The following is a 23,489-nucleotide window of genomic DNA, read 5'->3' as shown; positions in this document are numbered from 1 at the left end:
TTGCACACGCTTATGTTTCTAATGTTCCATTTACCCAATGGTCCATGACAGTGCAGGGACAGGGACAGTGGTTTTTGGAGAGAGGGAGGGTAGGGGGTTTACTACCTGCTGGAGGCTGGGGTTCCTGTGGTAGCAGAGCAGCCTGGCAGACTGAGGGTACTGAGGACACCAGACTAAATAGTCAGTCAGTTACAGTTACCCTCCCTGACCTAGCTTCCCCAGTAGACATGAAGACAGTTGAGTTGTGTGACACATTAGCCTATAGTGTTTTCAACCAGTGAAGGCTGCTGAGGGGAGGACGGCTCGTAATAATGGCTGAAATGGAGACAATGGAATGGGATCAAACACATCAACGATGTGGTTTCCATATGGTTGATACCATTCCATAGACTCCAATCCACCCAATATTATGAACCGTCCTCCCATCAGCAGCCTCCACTGTTTTCAACCAACAAAAATATTGTTAACGAACAATAATGACCAACTTCCTGGCATTGACAACTTCAATGGAAAGCTACTGAGGATTGTAGCTGACTCTATAGCCACTCTTATATATGTCATATCTTTTATCTGATCCTAGAAGAAAGTCTTTGTCCTCAGGCCTGGAGGGAAGCCAAAGTAATTCCGCTACCAAAGGGTGGTAAAGCAGCCTTTACTCTTTCTAATAGCAGACCTATAAGCTTGCTACCAGCTCTTAGCAAAATATAGGAAAGAACTGTTTGACCAAATACAATACTATTTCTCTGTAAACAAATTAACAGACTTTCAGCATGCTTATAGAGAAGGGCACTCAAAATGTATTGTACTGACACAAATGACTGATGATTGGTTGAAAGAAATTGATAATAAGAAAATTGTGGGAGCTGTACTGTTAGATTTCATTGCAGCCTTTGATATTATTGACCATAACCTATTGTTGAACAAACTTGTGTTATGGCTTTTCGACCTCAGCTCTGAATCGACGATACGGCAATCTATCAAATAGAACTCAAAGGGTTTTCTTAAATAGAAGCTTCTCTAATGTCAAACATGTAAAGTGTGGTGTACTGCAGGGCAGCTCTCTAGGCCCTCTACTCTTTTCTATTTTTACCATTGACCTGCCACTGGCATTAAACAAAGCATGTGTGTCCGTGTATGCTGATGTACACATCAGCAACCACACCTAATGAAATCACTGAAACCCTTAAAGAGTTGCAGTCTGTTTTGGAATGGATGGCCAGTAGTAAACTGTTCCTGAACATCTCTAAAACTCAGAGCATTGTATTTGGTACAAATCATTCCCTAAGTTCTAGACCTCAGCTGAATCTGGTAATGAATGGTATGGCTGTTGAGCAAGTTGAGTAGTGTCATGACATTGGCCTGTGGGTAAGGTTTATGACCCCCCCATAAATACCTTTCTCCCTTCCCTCTCTCTCTGACTCTACTGAAGGACTCTTGAATAGCCTTTGTTAAAAATAGAGAGTCTGGGAACATCAAACAAGTGGGGGAAAGGAACCATACTGTATTTCGGTAATAGAACCAGTTGAAAATATGCGGTGGTACTTAATGAATATGATTTCAGTTCGGTTGACATCTGAGACATTATGACTGATGACAGTACGACATAAACTGTATCTGGGAAAGTCTACACATTCTAGTTATCAGATTCACATGCAATTGTTGTGCAATTTAAATGTTTAAATATGACACTATTTGTGAAAAGATTAAATGTAATTTTAGCTTCCAAATGAGAGATTTGGGTTTTCATCAAGTTAGAGCTCTGCTCAATCAGTGGCCCGCCCCTGTGAAGAGACATGGGTTATAAACTATGAAACACACCCTTCTCTACCTCCACTATATAAGCCCTTGACGAAAATGTAACTATCTGTTCCGAGGACGATAGGACGACGGTCCATAAGTTGAAAAGGACTAACATGTCAACTACAAAACTAAGCCAACCTCAGCGTGAGCTTTGGTTGTGAATGGTATAAACTTTGAACTCTTATTCACTACAGAAGTGAGACATCCTAGCCGTTGAGTGAGCAGCAGCAGCTGTAAACGTGGGCTAGGAAAGGACGGACGACGGATCCAGTCTAACACACAACGGCGATACTACAACGTAATCCAATTTACCACCAGTGACATTCTTCCGAGGACAGGAAGATCTCTGTTGGCCAACACGGCCAGCATCTACGACCAACCTACCGAAGCGCAGCTCAGAGTAAATATTTATTGCATTTTCCTTTTCCAAATGGGCGGTAATTTAGAATGCATAAGATACTGTATTTACGATAGCAGAGCTTCTCCCTTTGTTCCTCAGTTTTCCCGCTCTTTCACTCAAACCCAACCCCCTTTTCTTTGTGTAACCAGCTGTCATATCTGTTCCGTCCGTAAGGGACGTTTTCCTTTATGACATAATTTGTAATCAAGGTATGATTCATTCTGTGTATATGTAATTCGGTGTGATTAGTTAGGTATTTAGTAAATAAATAATTAAACCCAATTTTGTATTGCTGATTCAACTTGTTTGTGAAGATAACCAAGAATTCTACGATGTTCAGATGAGACTGAAATAAGGTGTTGATTAATATTGACTGCTATTGATGTAAAATATTACTAGGTTTTTCGGTGTTTATTCGGAAGATAACAGCTCTATAAACACTCTTTCGTGGTGGCCCGACTTTCTAGTTAATTACATTTACATAATTACCTCAATCAGGTAATATCAATTACAGAGAAAGGATTTTATAGAATAGCATGTCATATCACTTAATCTGGCATAGCCAAAGACAAAACAGTAGACTAAGTTACTTGGCATTACCTTAGATTATAAACTGTCATGGTCAAAACACATAGATTCAATGGTTGTATAGATGGGGAGAGGTCTGTCCATAATAAAGAGATGCTCTGCTTTTTTGACACCACACTCCACAAAGCAAGTTCTGCAGGCTCTAGTTTAGTCTTATCTTGATTATTGTCCAGTCGTGTGGTCGAGTGCTGCAAGGAAAGACCTAGTTAAGCTGCCGCTGGCCCAGAACAGAGCAGCACGTTTTGTTCTTCATTGTAATCAGAGGGATGATATGAATACTATGCATGCCAGTCTCTCTTGGCTAAGAGTTGAGGAGAGGCTGACTGCATCACTTCTTCTTTTTATAAGAAACATTAATGTGTTGAAAATACCAAATTGTTTGCATAGTCAACTTACACACAGCTCTAACACACACACTTACCCCACCAGACATGCCACCAGGGGTCTTTTCACAGTCCCCAAACCAGAACAAGAAAGAAAGCGTACAGTATTATGTAGAGCCATTATTGCATGGAACTCCATGCATATTGCTCAAATAAACAGCAAACCTGGTTTCAAAAAACAGATAAAGCAACACCTCGCGGCACAACGCCTCTCCTCTATTTAACCTAGATAGTTTGTGTGTATGTATTGATATGTAGGCTACATGTGCCTTTTAAAAAACGTTTTTATGTAGTTCTGTCCTTCAGCTGTTGTTGTCTATTAATGTTCCATATTTTGTGTGGATCCCAGGAAGAGTAGCTGCTGCTTTTACAACAGCTAATGGGGATCCTAATAAAATACTAAAATACCATAACAAGAAAATCAGCGCAACCTAAATAGGTTGTGAGTAGGCTTGGCTTGGTGAACGACATTACGGGAACAGAAAGTTGGGAGTGAGAAGAGCTGACCTGATGGGACTCGTGATCATTTAGACAGATACATGTTGGTGTGCGTGAGGCTGTCCAAACGGCCTTTAGACTTAGACTTAGAAATGAGATCCAATCAGCTTAACATGTCCTTAAATCTATTCTTTGTCGTCATCGTCAAACTAAAAGTAAGATGCCAATCAGATTGTTTCCATATTGAATAAAGTGATTGAATTAGACCCCCTCCCACTCAGCAACGATAGTGGTTAATGCCGTTTTTACGTTCTCTTCTGTGTGCCTCTCCTCCATGTTCTAAGTGGTTAGTACATGGTACCCCTCCTGTCTCAGCCTCCAGTAATTATGCTGCAATAGTTTGTGTTGGGGGGGCTAGGGTCAGTCTGTTATATCTGGAGTATTTCTCCTGTCTTGTCCGGTGTCCTGTGTGAATTTAAGTATGCTTCCTCTAATTCTCTCTCTCTCTTTCTTTCTTTCGCTCTCTCTTTCTTTCTCTTCTCTCAGTGGACCTGAGCCTAAGGACCATGCCTCAGGACTACCTGGCCTGATGACTCCTTGCTGTCCCCAGTCCACCTGGTCGTGCTGCTGCTCCAGTTTCAACTGTTCTGCCTGCGGCTATGGAACCCTGACCTGTTCACTGGATGTGCGCTACCTTATCGCGGACCTGCTGTTTTCAACTCTGTCTCTACCACACCTGCTGTCTCTAACTCTGAATGATCAGCTATGAAAAGCCAACTGACATTTACTCCTGACGTGCTGACCTGTTGCACCCTCTACAACCACTGTGATTATTATTATTTGACCCTGCAGGTCATCTATGAACGTTTGAACATCTTGGCCATGTACTGTTATAATCTCCACCCGGCACAGCCAGAAGAGGACTTTCTCCATCCGGGCCGTCAGTTTTTTTCGACATGGCATCTTGCAGTCTGGTTCTAGATATGCCATCAGGGCTTTGAAGCCGACATCCTCTACCAATGACAATGGCTGCATTTGAACTGCAATCATTTCTGTAATCAGCACTGTGATTACCTGTCTAATGTCTGTTGTTGGGGGCCTGTGCTACTGCCAGCAATGGTTTGGGTCTCACAGTACCTCCCTGTACTCTGATTTACATTTTGTGTAAAACCCCATCAAAAAACGTTTTTTTCCTAGTTGTTAACGATCCCAATTTATTTTAAATGTTTAACACCCGTAAAGGACACGGAGATGATGGCTTGCCAGCCTTGTGACCAACCAACTGACCAATGTTACCATTGTCAACAAACTAGTAATGCAATAAAAATTTTTAAATCAATACATTTCCCATGAGATGGATCTGGGCCTTCATTTTAGCCAACACAGGCCTTTTGTTCCGATAAATCAGAGGCACATAAAGTATATGTTGTTCAATTACTTTGAAAAAGCAGGGCCCTGGAATTTTCTGGTCTATAGAGCATTTATTTTTTGGATTGAAGACACAAGTTTTCTATCTTTCTCCGCAACAAGCTAGGGATTCTGAGGCGCACTGTGACGTCTGACTGATTGAGACAGTACACATGACTTAAATCAGCCAGTTAATTGTTCCTGATAACTCCAGTTCAGAGCAAAGCACTCTGGGACAGGGAGGCAAAGGAAGATACATATAGAGTTTAGAGAAAGACAGAAGGGTTGATACATTTTTTGTAAGGGAAAATCAAGTCTGACATTTCAAAGTGGAAATTCCAAACTTCAGAAGCTTTTTAAAACCTCAAATACACTACAGGTTTTACATTTCCTGCATTGCAGGAAAGTTCTAGTGCAACAGGTTAAGATCCTACATCTGTATTACTTACACAAATCCCACTGACCTTACCAAGCAGTGGTCTTAGTTCTAGAGCCGGGGTGGGGAAAAACACCTTTAAGTGGGTGGTCACTATTTGTGTTTAAAGGGGCAATCTGCAGTTGCTACATCCATTTTTGGACTTATAAATTAATGGGAATTTATTTGTGAAGAATAGTACTTACAAATGCCAAATGAGCATAGTTCAACTGTCGTACCCCATCAGAACCCAAAACATGAACTTGTCTTACTCCAATGTTTGTAATCAATGTGACTGTAAACAAACACTATATAGCCTCAAAACATGGTTCAATCATGGTTTGCCAGTCCTTGCGTCCATAACTCTGTCTATGAATTTGAGAGTGATTACATTTCTCCAGACCCACCCCTCAGCTTGTTACTGAAACAGGTGGGAAATGCTTTGTTATTGTTTCTGTAATATTTGTTCTACTTACCCAGAGTCAGATGAACTTGTGGATACCATGTGTATGTCTCTGTGTGCAGAATGAAGGAAGTTATGGTACGTATTAATAGAATACAAGGTGGGCGATGAAACTACAGAAAGCCATTCATTTTCAATGGAAGAGAAGCAAAATGGGCGGGGGTCCGTTGGGCGATGCGAGCACAGGCAAGTAATCGCAACCAAGGCAGGACCTACATTTGGACCTACATTGTTGCATCACCCCCTATCATGTTTAGTGCAGAAGTACTGTAAGTGGTAGTTTCACGAGCTAATGCTAACTAGCGTTTGTGCGTGACTGGAAATCTATAGGCAGGCCTAATCTAGCATATGCTACCGTACCTGTAGACTTCCATTCATTGCGCTAGCATTGGCTCGCGAAACTACCTCCAGCTTCCTCCATACTGCAGACAGAGACATACAAATGGTATCCACAAGTTCATCTGCCTCTTGAGAAATAGAGAATGGCTTAATTGCCAGAATCTCGCAGTATCCCTTTAAAGGTACAAAAGGTCTAGATTATTAAGAACATAATGCTGGTATGATTAATATTCAATATTTGGGGGGTTAACCTCACTACAGTTTAATAACAGATTAGGAGCTGTGCTGGATCTTGGGAATTTAGAGGGAGCAAAACCCGAAAATTGATTTGATCTGTAGCTATAAGAAAATAAGACCAAGTCACAAAATAATAACTGATTCAGAGTGAAAAGTACTGAGATTGAGATTGTGGTGAAAACTTTCAAAGATAAACTCGCTGTTACTGGAACACTGAGAAATGACTAATTATCGATGCATAGCCTGCAATTCAGTAACTGGAGATGATTGATTTACAGTATTTGGTTAAGAGCTGGTGGAGAAATGACCCATGACCACCCTACATGTTCTGAGGCGTAATTCAACTTTGGTTTCATTAGTGTTGGATTGTATAATAATTCAAAGTGTATTGAATTTGATCCAATAAAGTGGAAATGCTCACTCAAAAAGTATGTTAAAATATAGCTTTAAAATGAGGCAAAACACACATACCAAAACACATATACCAAAACGCAGATACCAGCAGGCTGCCTTCAAAAAACTCGAACAACCAGAAAGTCAATATAATATCCCTCAGGCAGCAGAGAAAAAGATCAATGTCACTCCACTACAACCTTCCATCACAAACAGACAGCACAATGTCCTCCTGCCTCCAAAAATTATGACTGGCTTCACATGTTCAATAAACATGGACATTTCATGAGAATGCTTTGCATGCTTGAGGCAAATGTTTCAACCTAAAAAATGTCCTGTATCGCTGTAGTGAGTCACTGCCGGTGAGCTCACTCATACCATCCTACGTCAGAGCCATAGTAGATGTAGGTCGCAGACTGAGTGATCTTCAGGACTCAGCACTTTGTGTTGCATTATGCAAGATTGAGAGGTTGGCCTGAATAGAGTTGTTGCTTCAATATGCTGGTTAGTTGGTTCCCTACTAGCTCTGGGTTTCCCATAATAACCCAGATCTGATCCCAGTTCACAATCCTGACGTCCTCAATGTCGTTTATCCTTGAGGAATGAAATGCTGCTAAAATAGATCAACCCGTTAGAAACAGGCCTCTAAACAGGCCTCTATATACAGTATCAGAGCACATTATCAGACATTAGTGCAACTGTCAGACACCCAGAATATGTACAGATAGAATACTTCATTTGACTAGACTGTACATTTAGAGCACCAGTGAATTCTCAAAGAGCCCCAAATGAGTCCAACATCAAACTGGGTCTGCGTTCGCTCTCCACATGACAGTGATTAGGGGGAGAGAGAGGGGAGTGTACATGACAGAGAGAGGGGAGTGTGTGTATGACAGTGATTAGGGGGAGTGTACATGACAGTGATTAGGGGGAGAGAGAAGGGAGTGTACATGATAGAGAGAGGGGAGTTTGTGTATGACGGTGATTAGGGGGAGTGAGAGGGGGGAGTGTACATGACAGTGATTAGGGGGGGAGAGTGTATGACAGTGATTAGGGGGGGAGAGTGTATGACAGTGACTAGGAGGGGAGAGTGTATGACAGTGATAAGGGGGAGTGAGAGGGGGGAGAGTATATGACAGTGATTAGGGGGAGAGAGTGTATGACAGTGATTAGGGGGGGAGAGTGTACATGACAGTGATTAGGGGGGGAGGGTGTACATGACAGTGATTAGCGAGAGAGTGTATGACAGTGATTAGGGGGAGTGAGAGGGGGGAGTGTACATGACAGTGATTAGGGGGAGAGTGTACATGACAGTGATTAGGGGGAGAGAGTGTATGACAGTGATTAGGGGGAGAGGGTGTACATGACAGTGATTAGGGGTGAGAGTGTACATGACAGTGATTAGGGGGGGAGAGTGCATGACAGTGATTATGGGGAGAGGGTGTACATGACAGTGATTAGGGGGGGGGGGGGTGTACATGACAGTGATTAGGGGGGGGGGGGGTGTACATAACAGTGATTATGGGGAGAGAGAGGGGAGAGTTGCATGACAGTGATTAGGGGGAGAGGGTGTACATGACAGTGATTAGGGGGAGAGGGTGTACATGACATTGATTAGGGGGAGAGGGTGTACATGACAGTGATTAGGGGGAGGGTGTACATGACAGTGATTAGGGGGAGAGGGTGTACATGTCATTGATTAGGGGGAGAGGGTGTACATGACAGTGATTAGGGGGAGGGTGTACATGACAGTGATTAGGGGAGAGGGTGTACATGACAGTGATTAGGGGGAGAGGGTGTACATGACAGTGATTAGGGGGAGAGGGTGTACATGACAGTGATTAGGGGGAGAGGGTGTACATGACAGTGATTAGGGGGAGAGAGGGTGTGTGTGTGTATGATAGTCATTAGGGGGAGAGGGGGGGGGTGTATGACAGTGATTAGGGGGAGAGGGGGGGAGTGTTTGTATGACAGTGATTACGGGGGGAGAGGGGGTGTGTGTTTGTATGACAGTGATTAGGGGGAGAGAGGGGGGAGTGTGTGTTACTGCCCCAAGATGTGTCATCTGACAAAGTCCCCCCAGAATGACCCAGGATTCCTGTCAGATGAGGTGAGGGGAGGGGTCTCTGGCAGCCTCCTTAGATCCTATATGGATAAATTAATCAGTGCTGTAACCATATCTGGGCCCAAGTTCAATAAATGTATTATAATCATTCATTTCCTAAACCTTCTGGGGTACATCAGAGGTCGCCCATAAGTTTCTTTCTGTTGTCTCCTGACTCGTGCCAGAACTTTTAATTGGCCTCAGGAAATCCCAGGCGTCCTCCCATGTTCTGGGAGCTGGGTGTAGGATGTGTGGGATTGGGTCATAGTGAGAGCATTTACTCCCCTATTGAGGCTGCTGGGGTAGGACTTCTGGCCAACTTCACAATTACTCTTTATTACCAGGGATAACATCATGGAGGGAATATGGCTATTGAGGCTGCTGGGGTAGGACTTCTGGCCAACTTCACAATTACTCTTTATTACCAGGGATAACATCATGGAGGGAATATGGCTATTGAGGCTGCTGGGGTAGGACTTCTGGCCAACTTCACAATTACTCTTTATTACCAGGGATAACATCATGGAGGGAATATGGCTATTGCTGAAATGACACTTGTTCTGTCAGAACATGTTTACCGCACAGACTAACAATGTGATATACTGTTGTCATGAACTGTTGTTAGACTTACAATTCAAGTATAACTAAACCGTGTTCATGATTATCTTATGTAGGGATTGGGATGAAACATTCAAATAAAGTGTTACCAAACCCATGTCTTAAACTAAGAATACAAAAAATACTTTTGTTGTCCTTGCCTCACCCCACACATCCCAAATATGGACACACACACAGAAAGCACACAGTATAAAGGAATGCTTCCTCAGCCAGTACTCTGGCTCAGCTTCTCTCAAAACACCCACTGCATGCTGGGGGCTTTTGCGCCACACATATCCCCAGGAGCCGTAATAATAGTTATTTAACTGAATGATTTGATAAATGTTTTGGTTTTTAACCCCGACAATCATTCAGTTGTTTGAGAACATTTGTGCATGGACCACTTAAAATTTAGACTGAAGATCTGGCCTTGACCATTGTGTTTGTTCATGATTTGGTACACTCACTCTCTCGCTTTCTGGCCCTGGGTGGGAGGCAGATACTAGGTTTTGATTGATTAGGATCCCCATTAACCGACACCAATGTTGACAGCTAGTCTTACTCGGGTCTGTGTGTGCATCTATCAGTTACACATACATGACAGTACATACACACAACAAGTAGGTCACATGGGTACACTGTTCCTACATCATGGTAAACAATGAAAGGCAGTGTTCATTTTTCATCCCTCCAAAACAGTGGGCTGTAGAGAGGGTTGGGAGCAGGGTAGTGGTGGGGGCTCAGTGTAGTTACTAGCAGATCCTATGTGATAAGGGACTGTGTTTGGTGTGCCTCGCCTCAGCGCCTGCCTGTGCCCCTCTGCCTTCCCGTCCCGCCGATGGAGCGGGTCACACTGAGTCACAAGGCCAGCCGGCGCTGACAATGGCACATTTGTGCACAGACAGAGCCGTGAGCCAGCCCACTCAAGGGAAAGGATGGTAGAAGGTGGAGCAAGTCCAGCAATCTGTGTGTGCGTGTGTTGTGTCTGTCTATATGTGCCTGTATCTATGTCTGTCTGTCCACTTACTTGTGTGTGTGTGTGTGTGTGTCTCAATGTCTGTGAAACAAAACTGGGATAGTTATTTGAGTGACAAAGCAAACACTCAGTCAGGCTGCTTTGTAGCTTATTCACTCTTCAACCTGCTCAATACCAGTTGATAGTATTCTTATTTAACATAATCATATTTCAGGACAAGGCTCAGGCTACTTATCTTTCCACTAACACAGGCACAAACACAGTTATATTTTTCTCACGACCAGTGGAGGCTGTTTTCTTGGAACAGAAGGGAAACTGTGGGTGAACAGCCATTTTGTGTCTGCTGTAAGCCACTGACTGTTAGTTAACATCCTGCAGTTGGTGCTTTCATCATTGGGTCAGGATGAGGAAACTTAGCTGGAATACACTGCAATAGGAAACACCAGTATAGCAACAGGGTCATCAATATGGGTGCCGTATTGAAAGAATACTGGTCAGTGTAGGGCAGTCTCTCCACACAGCTGCCGCGTCACGAGTCTGGCAAGCAAGACTATGGAAAAGACTACAATCAATGTGCAGTATAGGTTAGTGACGAGCAGTATCTGTCACGTTCTGACCTTAGTTCTGTTGTTATGTCTTTGTTTTAGTATGGTCAGGGCGTGAGTTGGGTGGGTTGTCTATGTTCCTTTTTCTATGTTTTGGGATTTCTGTGTTTGGCCTGGTATGGTTCTCAATCAGAGGCAGCTGTCAATCGTTGTCCCTGATTGAGAACCATACTTAGGTAGCCTGGTTTCACTTTTGAGTTGTGGGGGATTATTTTCCGTGTCAGTGTTTGTTTCCACACGGAACTGTTTCGGTTTTGTTTTTTCACGTTGTCGTTTATTGTTATGTTCAGTGTTCTTATTAAAAACCAAGATGAACACTTACCACGCTGCGTATTGGTCTGATCCTTGCTACTCCTCCTCAGAAGAGGAAGAGGAAAGCCGTTACAGTATCAGATATGTATAAATCAAATTTATGGCATGTTAAGATACAGGGAAACTTTGCACCATATACACCAACTCACAAAAAGCGTATTATTCCACAGTGGATAAGCCCTCAGTCAAATGTATCCATAAGTACTTCCATAGATCATGCTGACAGCAGATGCTATCAGTCATAAGACAAGGCTATCAGTCATAAGACAAGGCTATCAGTCATAAGACAAGGCAATCTGACATACTTTGTTTCCTCCAAACCTTGATGTTTTTTTAAATTCTGATGCAGACAAAGAATGATATGTCATTATCCAATTTAACGTAGTGTTCAAGGGTATCTATACACATGCACGTGTGCACACACACAAACATACACACAGTTACAGACTTCTGTTGGCCCATGACCTCCACATCAACTTAATACTTACTACTTAAAACTTACTAGACTTAAAACTTAAAACTTACTAGACCTGCAGACAGTGGTGTCCTTGCAGACTTGCCACCTTCCATCAGTATGCAGGCTTCATGTGTTGTTCTGGGACACTTTGGATGTGCTGTCGAGGTTCCTGACCTAAAGCCAGTAGCAGGTATGGTCACAGCACACACAAACATAGTGTACCCACCCACATACACATACACATACTCAAACACACACACTCAAAAACTGTCACCTCTCAAACCCTCTCCAACACCCCCAATGGTCCTTCAGTCCAGAGCATCCCCCATACCTCCCTTCCTCCTCCTCCTCCTTCTTCTCCTCCAGCACATCCTCCCCTCCACCACCTTTACCACCTTCTACTCCTCCACCAGCACCATCTCCACCACCTCCTCCTCCTCCACCACCATCTCCTCCCCTCCTCCACCACCTCTTCCCCATCATCACCTCCTCCTCCACCACCTCCTCCCCTCCTCCACCACCATCTCCTTCCCTCCTCCTCCCCCACTCCCCCCCTCCTCCATCACCTCCTCCTCCTCTGCCACCACCTCCAACACCTCCTCCACCACCTCCTCCACCTCCTCCACCACCTCCTCCTCCTCCGCCACCACCTCCAACACCTCCTCCCCTCTTCCTCCACTCCTCCCCTCCTCCATCACCTCCTCCTTCTCCACCACCACCTCCCCTCTTCCTCCACTCTTCCCATCCTCCACCACCTCCTCCACTACCTCCTCCTCTTCTCCACCACCTCTTTCTCCCCTCCTCCACCACCTCCTCCACTACCTCCTCATCTCCTTCACCACCTCTTTCTCCCCTCCTCCACCACCTCCTTCTTCTCCCCTCCTCCACTACCTCCTCCCCTCCTCCACCACTCCTCCTCCACCACCTCCTCCTTGTACTCTATCATATGACTGATGTTATGTGTGAGGAATGGAACACAAAGATGCTCTGTTAGTTCCTTTGCTCTGCCCTCAGTAATTAGTGCTGGGAAGAGGGCCCATCGTCCTCAGGCACACACACAGGGTCGTAGTTCTGAGCGCCAGCACAGATTAGAGAGGGAGAAAGAAAGGAGGGAAGGAGAGAAAGAGAAATTCATTTCTGTAGATTCACATAAAACTTAACGATAACCTAATCCTTACTTACTGTAACGTTACTACAAACAGACAAAGCCCCACCCTAATTTGGTTCAGTCCAGTTGACAGTCAGAAATCTAGGAAGCCAGTCAGCATGATGGGTCACAAGAGGCTTGGCACAGTATTGGACCTAGCAGAATAACAAATAATAAAGGTATATCCTGCTCAAAAAAGGGTTCACAGTAGTCGTTATTTCTGTGTTTACTGCATTCCAGAGTAGGTTATCAGAGTTATCCAATTGCTAAAGGAATTAGCAGAACAATTTCATAGAGGCCGGTTTGGTGAATATTCCCACAACCTGCAGGCCTAGAGTAATATGATACAGTATAACATTAAATGTGTCCACATAAATCATTGTTCTTAAGTGTAAGAGGAGAGGGACATATTGTATCATTTCCCCGTACTATAATATAATCAATTTAAGTGGTAAAGTCAGCCAAGTCTTCTAACCTACAAGGGCATAGATGAGGGAAGCATATGATACAACCCCATTGTCCTTCTCAGACCAAAAAACATAGAGACAAACCGGCCACTGTCACTATAAAGCTACAGCTGTCCCAAGCCATTATGTCTCACAATGGAGGGGCAGAGGCAACCTTACAGAAGGTTTAGGAGGGGTCAAAATGAACTTAACCATTGTTTTTCCTACTGGATATGTTCTTTGGGGAACTTTACTGGCATGTTATTAAAAGCCCCATTCAAAATGGCAGAAATGTGTTGTGCTATGCTAGTACTGCTGTGCCCAAATTCCAAGTATGTGATATATTGTAGACCAATATGGCAATTATATTAGTTTGTGTCTTGTATGACACCACATGGGCAATGGCATCATGTGAGTGTGTGAGTTTAACCAATTTGTGTCAGCAAAACCTTAGAGAGCGCTCAATGAAGGGATGTGATTTACTGTGATATCATCCCTGTCATCCATTCTTACAGCCAAGGTTACCAGAGACCTCTGACTTTGTGTTAAGTCCCATTACTGCCCTTTCCAATTCCCTCTCCTCTCAGTCCAACTTCAGGCTTCAATCCCACTCTAATTGCATGGGTTATCAAGCTACATCATATTAGAGTGTCATCTAGGCTGTTAGCTTGAAAAGCAAATCTGCAAATAGAAATGGGAAAATGGGATATGTGAGGAAATATTTTTCAGATCTCTGACCTGTGGTCCGGTAGTTATTTCCTGAGATATACTTATTATTGCGTAACAGAAAATACAGACACAGAATGCTGGGTCCTAGGCTACATGAGGTTTTTGTTTGAGGTGATATGATGTACTGTAGGACTGATTAGGCATGTGGTTCTGTCTTTGGTGGACATCTCCCATAGTGCAGAAGGAGCTGTGTCTGACATGGTTGCACCAACCTTCCAAGAAGTGACATCACTATGGGTCACATTTCTTCTCTGTAGAGTTACCAGTTTAAATTGTTGACATACCTCCATAACGTAAAGCACACAAAGATTTTTAACTATGTGAAATGTCTGACCTGACGTTATTACGTTTGCTTGGTCCACGTCTAATTTTTACCCTACCCGGTCCTTCTGTGTGTTCTAGTACCTTCTACGTGTAAACTGAACCTTATGATAGTTTCAACTTCAATGTGTAAGAAAGTATGTGATAGCCATATGATAGCCATTTAGATTTAACATGAATATCTGAATATCTACACTAGACATACACTACTAGTCAAAAGTTTGGACACCTACCCATTCAAGGGTTTTTCTTTATTCTTACTATTTTCTACATTGTAGAATATTAGAAGACCTCAAAACTATATAATAACAAATACGGAATCATGTAGAAACTAAAAAACTGTTAAACAAATATTTATATTCTTCAAAGTAGGCACGCTTTGCCTTGATGACAGCTTTGCACACTCTTGGCATTCTCTCAACCAGCTTCACCTGGAAGGCTTTTGCAACGGTCTTAAAGGAGTTCCCACATAGGCTGAGCACTTGTTGGCTGCTTTTCCTTCACTCTGCGGTCCAACTCATCCCGAACAATCTCAATTGGGTTGAGGTCAGGTGATTGTGGAGGCCAGGTCATCCGATACAGCATTCCATCACTCTCCTTCATGGTCAAATAGCCCTTACACAGCCTAGAGGTGTGTTGTGTCATTGTCCTGTTGACAAACAAATGATAGTCCCACTAAGCGAAAACCAGATGGGATCGCTGCAAAATGCTGTGGTAGCCATGCTGGTTAAGTGTGCCTTGAATTCTAAATAAAGCTAAGCACCCCCACACCATCCCACCTCCTCCTCCATGCTTCACGGTGGCAACCACACATGCGGAGATCATCCGTTCACCTACTCTGCGTCTTACAAAGACATAGCTGTTGGAACCAAAAATCTCAAATTTTAACTCATCAGACCAAAGGACAGATTTCCACCAGTCTAATGTCCATTGCTCATGTTTCTTGGCCCAAGCGAGTCTCTTTTTATTAGTGTTCTTTAGTAGTGGTTTCTTTGCAGCAATTTGACCATGAAGGCCTAATTAACACAGTATCCTCTGAACAGTTGATGTTGAGATGTGTCTGTTACTTGAACTCTGTGAAGCATTTATTTGGCTTGCATTTTCTGAGGCTGGTAACTCTAATGAACTTATCCTCTGCAGCAGAGGTAACTGTGGGTCTTCCTTTCCTGTTTCAGTCCTCATGAGAGCCAGTCTCATCATAGCTCTTGATGGTTGTTGCGACTGCAACATTCAAAGAAGAAACGTTCAAAGTTCTTGAAATGTTCCATATTGACTTGGCTTGATTTGATTAAACTACCAACGGGACATTCAAAACTATAATCTTATATGCTTCACAGAGTCATGGCTGAACGACAACATTATCAACATACAGCTATCTGGTTATATGCTGTATCGGCAGGATAGAACAGCGGCATCTTTTAAGACAAGGGGCGGCGGACTATGTATTTTTGTAAATTTCGAAGGATTTGCTCACCTGAGGTAGAGTATCTCATGATAAGCTGAAGACCACACAATCTACCTAATGAGTTTTCATCTGTATTTTTCGTAGCTCTCTACATACCACCACAGACTGATGCTGGCACTAAGACCGCACTCAATGAGCTGTATTCTGCCATAAGCAAACAGGAAACCACTCACTCAGAGGCGGCGCTCCTAGTGGCCGGGGACTTTAATGCAGGGGAACTTAAATCGGTCTTACCAAATTTCTATCATCATGTTAAATGTGCAACCAAAGAGAAAAAATATGTGGACCACCTTCACTCCACACACAGAGATGCATACAAAGCTCTCCCTCGCCTTCCACTTGGCAAATCTGATCATAATTCTATCCTTAAGATTTCTGCTTACAAGCTAAAATTAAAGCAGGAAGCAACAGTGACTCAATCAATAAAAAAGGGGTCAGATGAAGCAGATGCTAAGCTACGGGACTGTTTTGCTAGCACAGACTGGAATATTTTCCGGGATTCCTCTGATGGCATTGAAGAGTACACCACATCAGTCATTGGCTTCATCAACAAGTGCATCAATCACGTCATCCCCACAGTGACTGTCCGTACCCAACCAGAAGCCATGGATTACAGGCAACATCCACACTGAGATAAAGGCAAGAACTGCCACTTTCAAGGAGCGGGACTCTAACCCGGAAGCTTATAAGAAATCCCGCTATGCCCTCCGGCGAACCATCAAACAGGCAAAGCACCAATACAGGACTAAGATCAAAATGCACTACACTGTCTCTGACGCTCGTCGGATGTGGCAGGGCTTGCAAACCATTACAGACTACAAAGGGAAGCACAGCCAAAAGATACCCAGCGACACGAGCATACCAGACGAGCTAAACTACTTCTATGCTCGCTTCGAAGCAAATAACACTGAAACATGCATGAGAGCACCAGCTGTTCCAGAAGACTGTGTGATCAAGCTCTCCGAAGCCGATGTAAGACCTTTAACTTCTTGGTGATAGGGGGCAGTATTTTCACGTCCGGATGGAATGCATGCCCAAATTCAACTGCCTGCTACTCATCCCCAGAAGATAAGATATGCACATTATTAGTATATTTGGATATACTCTGAAGTTTCTAAAACTGTTTGAATCATGTCTGTGAGTATAACAGAACTTATTTCGCATGCAAAACCCCAAGGACAAACCATTCAGATGTTATTTTTTTGAGGTCACTCTCTTTTCAATGGTATTTCACTGGGAATCCAGATTTCTAAGGGACCTTCTTGCAGTTACTATAGCTTCCACTGGATGTCAACAGTCTTTAGAAATTGGTTGAGGTTATTCCTTTGTGTAATAAAGAAGTACGGCCATCTTGAACGTGGGTCACTTGAAGTGTACTGTTAGATAGAGGCATGTGACTAGAAAGCATGCTACAGTTTGTTTTCCCGTCTTCAATTTTATCGATTATTTACGTTAAAAAATACCTAAAGTTGTATTACAAAAGTAGTTTGAAATGTTATGGCAAAGTTTACAGGTAACTTTTGAGATATTTTGTAGTCACGTTGCGCAAGTTGGAACCGGTGTTTTTCTGGATCAAACGCGCCAAATAAATGGACATTTTGGATATATATTGACGGAATAATCGAACAAAAGGACCACTCAAATTTGCATACCGACCTAACAGATCCACAGATATGCCATCTCTATTGCACTTCACACTGCCCTTTCCCACCTTGACAAAATGAACACCTTCAGTATGTGAGAATGCTATTCATTGACTACAGCTCAGCATTCAACACCATAGCGCTCACAAAGCTCATCAATAAGATAAGTACCCTGGGACTAAACTCCTCCCTCTGCAACTGGATCCTGGACTTCCTGACGGGCCACCTCCAGGTGGTAAGGGCAGGTTACAACACATCCACCACGCTGATTCTCAACACAGGGGCCCCTCAGGGGTGCGTGCTCCCTCCCCTCCTGTACTCCCTGTTCATTCATGACTGCACGGCCAGATACGACTCCAACACCATCATTAAGTTTGCCGATGATACAACCTGATCACCAACAACGACGAGACAGCCTATAGGGAGGAGGTCAGAGACCTGGCCATATGGTGCCAGGAGAACAACCTCTCCCTCAATGTGATCAAGACAAAGGAGATGATTGTGGACTACAGGAAAAAGAGGATCAAGCATGCTCCCATTCCCATCGACAGGGCTGCAGTGGAGCCGGTTGAAAGCTTCAAGTTCCTTGGTGTCCACATCACCAACATGGTTCAAGCACACCAAGACAGTCATGAAGAGAGCACAACAAAACCTATTCCCCCTCAGGAGACTGAAAAGATTTGGGGTGGGTCCCCAGATCCTCAAAGAGCACCATCGAGACTGGTTGCATCACTGCCTGTATGGCATTTGCTCAGCCTCCGACCGCAAGGCACTTCCGAGGGTAGTGTGAACGGCCCAGTACAACACTGGGGCCAAGCTTCCTGCCATCCAGGACCTCTATACCAGGCGGTGTCAGAGGAAGGCCCTGAAAATTGTCAAGGACTCCAGCCACCGTAGTCATAGACTGTTCTCTCTGCTACCGCACGGCAAGAGATACCGGAGCGCTGAGTCTAGTTCCAAGAGGCTTCTAAAAAGATTCTACCCCGAAGCTATAAGACTCCTGAACATCTAATCAAATGGCTATCCCCCCCTTTACACCGCTGCTACTCCCTGTTATCATCTTTGCATAGTCACTTTAATAACTGTACCTACATGTGCATGTTACCTCAATTACCTCGACTAACCGGTACCTCATCACATTGACTCTGTACCGGTTCCCCCTGTATATAGTCTCGCTATTGATATTTTACTGCTGCTCTTTAATTACTTGTTACATTTATTTCTTATTCATATTTCTTATTATTTTTGAATTTTTAAACTACATTGTTGGTTAGGGGCTCGTAAGTAAGCATTTCACTGTAAGGTCTACACCTGTTGTATTGGGCGCATGTGGCTAATAACATTTGATTTGATTTGATCTGTCTTCCTCCAGAGATCCCAAAGCATTGTGCGATTTTCTTCCACTATTTGTGCCTCCATTTTTAGATGTCTGTTGGCTGTTTCACTTCATTCTTTCGGACTATCGCACGCAGCCAGTTCTTTAGTCTGCATCATCCATCATCTCCGGTGACACTCAGCTAAACAGCCCTGTCCCCTCAATGTTTCTCATTACATTCTCTCCATCTCTCCTCTCTTGTCCTGTTTTCCTCCTGTTTCCCAATCTTGTTCTCTCTCCTTTTCTCTCTCTCTCTTTCCCCATTTCTCTCTCTCTCTCTTTCTCCACTGCATCAACCTCATCTGCCTCCCCGCTGTTAAACCCCCTAGCCCCTCGACCCCTCCCTGCGCAGGTTATCACTCTCTCTCTCTCACTCACACATACACACAAACACACACAGACAGACTCCTGGCACTGCACTGCTGACTCTGACCCCTCTCCACAAGCCACGGTAATGCCTCATTAGAGATATGAGGGATTTTTAAAATAAAACAAATGACCCTCAGTGCTGTGGCCGATGGAGAGCAGCGAACACACACACTCTCTCACTTTGTCAGAATCACACTCATGCACACACATCACAAATACACCTCCACACACACCCATCCTGGGTCAAAACGGTTATCGATCGAAGTGCTGATGTTATTGTTGATGTGGGCTGGCAGGCGGAGTGCTGCTAAATGCCGATGTGAAGCCAATGTCCAGTCCAGTGCCTGCCTGCAGAGCAACGCTCCACGGGGTGTGTGCTCCTCCCACCGCAGTGTCACATTCACTGTCTAACTAAGGCAGTCATGAGAGCCATACAGCAGCTCCTACGTGACAGTGCTTTTACTGGCTGTCTTCTCTCTCTTTCATGGTCACTGGGATGGACAGAGCATACACACATACACCTTTGAGGTATCCTTCCCATTTCACGTAAACCCAACATTACAGACAACCATATGTATCAAGGATGTATCAAGGAGGAGATGTGCACCACAGACAGGCAGACACCAGCTCTCCTTGTACATGTCTAGGTCTACATAGAGAGCAGGCAGGGTGGAGGAGGGGACAGGAGAAGCAGCCTTGCCTTGGCTCCATCTCAGAACATCACCATCCTGAGCTCAGCGGAGAGGAAAAATGTTCTGTTCCTCCGTATTATGAATACAGTCACATAGCAATTCCTCACCCCCCCCCCCCCCCCCCAGAAAAACAAAGGTGGCCCAAAGGAGGCCAACATAGCAGTGATAACAGAAAAAAGGGTGTGTGAGAAAATAAAGCAGGCAGGCTTACCGTTTCACCGTCCAGCATCCATTCACCAGGGATACTGCAGACAAACACTTGCTGGAAGAGAACGGCTGTGTGCACTCCACCCTTAGTCCAACATTCTCCTGTCTTTCACACCCTCTCTCTCTCTCTCTCTTTCTATTCCCCTCTTTCTCGCCTTTCTTATTATTGTCTGTGTTCTATTTCCTCTCTTGTTTGCTCCAAGGCAGTTGAGACACTGCAGCGGTGGGGGAGGAGGGTGTGTGTGTATGTGTGCGTGCGTGCGTGTTTGAGTGTGTCAGAGAGTGGAGGGAGAGAGAAATGAAGGGAGGAGTCAGCGGGGGATAGAGAGAGAAGGGGAAAATGGACAGGATTAAATCATGAGAGAAACAGAGAAAGAGGTAAAAGGGCACCAAGCTAAACAGAACACTGGGCTGTGACAAAAACAGGATACAATAGAAGCTGTCTGCTGCATGCAATGAGAAGGGGAAACAGACAGAGACCCCTATGAGAAGCAATGGAAAGGACAGCGTATGTGTGTGTTTCAATGTATAACAGCCCTGCTTATTCTATTTCTCTGGTCTATGACAAGTCAACAGCAAGATTGGTTGTGATTTCATTGATGGCTGAAATAGCATGCATGATAGAGAGAGAGAGCAAGAGAGTGGGAAGAGGAGAAGAGAGGAGAGGAAGGGAGGGAGAGGAGTGATGATGATATGGGGCTGGGAGGGGGATTGGATAATGGTGTAATGTGCTGTTTCCGTGCCAACTGTTTCTGTGACAGAGGGACCACTTCCTTTACTGCTATTGGCTCTAACCAAGAACAAATAGATATGCTGACAAATAAAAAATTCTACCTACTATGCGATGTGAAAGGGTAGGGCTTCCTGTTCTCCTCAGCTCTCATCTATCTTTGGTAAAAACGGGCCTTTTGTGGCCTGTTTATACCCATAATAAGGTAACACACACACACACACATATACATACAGGTTATAGTGCTTAAGCCGCTGCATGAGGCTAACTGCACATCCATCAATAAGGGTTGTGTGTAAGGAGCCTCCTCCCGCCACACACATACCCCTGGCTAGGGGAAATAAACCCAGTATCAGATTGCTGGGGATGTAGTGAGGAAATGAGAACTGTAATTAGAACACCTATACCATGCTATCAATAAATTATATTACACTGAACAAAAATAAAACGCAACACCTAAAGTGTTGGTTTCATGAGTTGAAATCAAATATGCCAGAAATGTTCCATGTTGGGCACAAATGTGTTTACATCCTTGTTAGTGAGCATTTCTCCTTAACCAAGATACTCCATCCACCTGAAAGGTGTGGCATATCAAGAAGCTGATTAAACAACATGATCATTACACAGGTGCACCTTGTGCTGGGGACAACAAAGCCACTCTAAAATGTGCAGTTTTGTCACACAACACAATACCACAGATGTCTCAAGTTTTGGGGGAGCGTGCAATTGACATGCTGACTGCAGGAATGTCCACTAGAGGCCAGAGAATTGAATTGTAATTTCTCTACCATAAGCCACCTCCAATGTCGTTTTAGAGAATTTGGCCGTACGTCCAACCGACCTCACAAATGCAGACCACATGCAACCACGCCAGACCAGGACCTCCACATCCAGCTTCTTCACCTGCGAGATCGTCTGAGACCAGCAACCCGGACAGCTGATGAAACTGTGGGTTTGCACAACTGAAGAATTTCTGAGCAAACTGTCTGAAACCGTCTCAGGGATGCTCATCTGCGTGCTCGTCGTCATGACTTGGGTCTTGACCTGACTGCAGTTCGGCATCGTCACCAACTTCAGTGGGAAAACACTCACCCTCGAAGGCCACAGCCACCCTGGAGAAGTATACTCTTCACGGATGAGTCCCGGTTTCCGTAACGAGATACTGTGGAATCCCATTGTGACGTAGAGGGGGACACTATTTTGCATGACAGGCCCATTGTCGTGCCATTAATTTGCCGCCATCACCTCATATTTCAGCATGATAATGCATAGCCTCTGAGAATCCAGCCTGACAGGCAGATGCTGTGACGGGGACCGGAAGCTTGTCATTGTCCCACCGCAGCTCCTCCCTCCCTGTTGGCTGCTGAGTTATGGATCATTAATGAGCTAATGCTAGCTACTCGACCTTATCAGACAGTTTCTCTCTAGTCTCTCTCTCTCTTTCTGTCTGCCTCTCACTCTCACCCTGTAAGGAAGACTGAAAGTGAGGAATTTCATCTTCTTCATAATCCTTCCAATTTAAGAATCAGTCATCTGTTAGTGTTTTGAGTTCAAAAGAGGTAATGCGGCAGAGAGCTAGAAATGAAGAGGAAGAGACAGGCTCAACCTATTTGTCTCTCTACTAGAAAGTTATAACCTCCAATAAGACAATGTGATGTGGCAAAACCTAAATATAGAGAGGGCATATGGTCCAATCCTCAGTTTAGAAAAGTTTGTGGTCATATGCACATCTTTAAAAAACATAGGTGCTGGGCGAATAAAGAATAATAGTATAGAACAAGAAGGCCCGCACACTGTTAAAGCTCCCAATTCACCACCTTATGACAACGTTTCGAAATGCCAATAAAGCGGTGAATTGGGATCTTTAACAGTGTGGGGGCCTTCTTGTTCCATACCCAATCCACAGTTTGCCATCAAAATTGACCCTGTCATTCCAATGTCTCTCGAGTAATGACATGAAAAATTGGCCTGAAAAAGCCTCTCTGAAGTTGCCTCATAAGTAATCTCACGCACCAGTCGGCTTGCACTGGCAATTCAAGCCTGGAGACGAGGTTACCTCGTATGAAAACAATGTCTTCTTGACCCAATTCATTGCCACTATCATGCAGCTTTCACCACAACACGTTCACCAGTTACAGGAGACTGCTGAGGGGCGGGTGGCTCCAGCCATTACCATGACCCAGTTCTCCCCAACAAAGGTACCACCAACCTCCTGTGGTTCACCTACAGAACCCGGTCTTTGTGACAGTCTTTATGTATGTATAGCATCTTGTCATCTTACACCTAATGGGATTTAATAGATAAGTACATTTACACATACAGTTGATTTGACATACAGTACATGGCCTGATTTATCACACATTGCCACTGGTGCAAAGTGCGTAGCCTACAGTTATTTGCATTGAGGAATAAAACAAAGATGTTGACCAAAAAGTATATAAAGGTCCCGAA

General features: G+C 44.1%; 1 protein-coding gene across 2 annotated transcripts in view; it reads right to left on the bottom strand.

The window, feature by feature from the left end:
• The window catches only part of gnaz (guanine nucleotide binding protein (G protein), alpha z polypeptide), a 41,383-nt gene extending 20,796 nt beyond the window's left edge, over positions 1 to 20,587 (bottom strand). The window contains exons 1-2 of one of the 2 annotated variants that reach the window (XM_031802397.1): positions 20,313 to 20,571; positions 11,983 to 12,088 (exon numbers count right to left, since the gene is read on the bottom strand). The gene's annotated coding sequence lies outside the window, so the exon portion shown is untranslated. Of the gene's footprint in view, positions 1 to 11,982; positions 12,089 to 20,312 lie in introns of both variants that reach the window. The other variant, XM_031802395.1, reaches the window with a different exon arrangement.
• Between the last annotated feature and the right edge of the window lie 2,902 nt (positions 20,588 to 23,489).

Source organism: Oncorhynchus kisutch, linkage group LG23 (assembly GCF_002021735.2).
Source record: "Oncorhynchus kisutch isolate 150728-3 linkage group LG23, Okis_V2, whole genome shotgun sequence".
In the NCBI taxonomy this organism is placed as follows: domain Eukaryota; kingdom Metazoa; phylum Chordata; class Actinopteri; order Salmoniformes; family Salmonidae; genus Oncorhynchus; species Oncorhynchus kisutch.
This window is presented reverse-complemented; position numbering and strand designations above follow the sequence as displayed.